The sequence below is a fragment of the Bos mutus genome, chromosome 5, assembly GCF_027580195.1.
Source record: "Bos mutus isolate GX-2022 chromosome 5, NWIPB_WYAK_1.1, whole genome shotgun sequence".
NCBI lineage: Eukaryota > Metazoa > Chordata > Mammalia > Artiodactyla > Bovidae > Bos > Bos mutus.
The window spans coordinates 30,411,715-30,413,729 of NC_091621.1; the positions used below are offsets into that span (position 1 = coordinate 30,411,715).

General features: G+C 48.0%; 1 pseudogene; it reads left to right on the top strand.

Annotated features, from left to right (window-relative positions):
- Nucleotides 1-309: 309 nt before the first annotated feature.
- Nucleotides 310-1,382, top strand: LOC102265552 (glyceraldehyde-3-phosphate dehydrogenase pseudogene; annotated as a pseudogene).
- The last annotated feature ends 633 nt before the right edge of the window (nucleotides 1,383-2,015 follow it).

Sequence of the window (2,015 nt, forward strand, 5' to 3'; positions counted from 1 at the left end):
ACAACAAACTGGAAAATTCTTAAAGAGATGGGAATACCAGACCATCTTACCTGCCTTCTGAGAAATCTGCATGCAGGTCAAGAAGCAACAGCTATAACTGGACATGAAACAACAGACTGTTTCCAAATTGGAAAAGGAATATGTCATGACAGTATAATGTCACCTTACTTATTTAACTTTTATGCAGAGTACATCATGCATATAAATGACACATGAGATGCTATATGAATATAAAATACTATATGAAATACTACAATTAAATACTGTTATGGGCTCTCTGCTCCTGCCCGTTCGACAAATAGCTGTAACTTCTGTGCTGTGCCAGCCACATCCCTGACACAAGATGGTGAAGGTCGGAGTGAAAGGGTTTGGCCACATCGGGCGCCTGGTCACCAGGGCTGCTTTTAATTCTGGCAAAGTGGACATCGTCACCATCAATGACCCATTCATTGACCTTCACTACATGATCTACATGTTCCAGTATGATTCCACCCACGGCAAGTTCCACGGCACAGTCAAGGCAGAGAACGGGAAGCTCATCATCAATGGAAAGGCCATCACCATCTTCCAGGAGCGAGATCCTGCCAGCATCAAGTGGAGTGATGCTGGTGCTGAGTACATGATGGAGTCCACTGGGGTCTTCACTACCATTAAGAAGGCTGGGGCTCACTTGAAGGGTGGCACCAAGAGAGTCATCATCTCTGTGCCTTCTGCCGATGCCCCCATGTTTGTGATGGGCTTGAACCACGAGAAGTATAACAACACCCTCAAGATTGTCAGTGATGCCTCCTGCACCACAAACTGTTTGGCCCCCCTGGCCAAGGTCATCCATGACCACTTTGGCATCATGGAGGGACTTATGACCACTGTCCACGCCATCACTGTCACCCAGAAGACTGTGGATGGCCCCTCCAGGAAGCTGTGGCATGATGGCCGAGGGGCTGCCCAGAACATTATCCCTGCTTCTACTGGAGCTGCCAAGGCCATGTGAAAGGTCATCCCTGAGCACAACGGGAAGCTCACTGGCATGGCCTTCCGCATCCCTACCCCCAAAGTGTCCACTGTGGATCTGACCTGCTGCCTGGAGAAACCTGCCAAGTATGATGAGATCAAGAAGGTGGTGAAGCATGCATCAGAGGGCCCTCTCAAGGGCATTCTAGGCTACACTGAGGACCAGGTTGTCTTCCGCGACTTCAGCAGTGACACTCACTCTTCTACCTTCGATGCTGGGGCTGGCATTGCCCTCAACGACCACTTTGTCAAGCTCATTTCCTAGTACGACAACGAATTCGGCTACAGCAACAGGGTGGTGGACCTCACGGTCCACATGGCCTCCAAGGAGTAAGGTCCCCAGACCCCCAGCCCCAGCAGGAGCATGAGAGGAAGACAGAGTTCCTCAGCTGCTGGGGAGTCCTTCCCCACCTCGCTCCTCCACCACACTGAGAATCTTCTGACCTCCACATGTTTCCATCCCCAAAGCCCTAAGGAAGGGGAGGGGCTTAGAGAGACCTGCCTTGTCATGTACCATCAATAACAGTACCCTATACCCAGAAAAAAGAAAAAGAAAAAGAAATACTGTCATGATCTGAGGAAGTATCAGTATAATCTATATTAGTGAGTTTCTGAGGTTTTTTTGTTTTGTTTTTTTACTATAGATTTTCTTTTTCTCAAATAAAATCTTACTCTGGGCTTCCCCTAGTGGTTCAAATGGTAAAGAATCTGCCTGTGATGCAGGAGACCCAGGTTCAGTCCCTAGATGGGAAAGATCCCCTGGAGAACGGAATGGCAACCTACAAATACAAATGGTATTCTTGCCTGGAGAATTCCATGGACAGAGAAGCCTGGCAGACCACAGTCCACAGATTTGCAAAAAATTGGATGTGACTAAGCGACTATCACACATAGTCTAAAAAATATTCACTATGGGGAGTGAGGAGGGAGGAGGGTTCAGGATGGGGAACACAGGTATACCTGTGGCGGATTCATTTCGATATTTGGCAAAACCAATACAATAT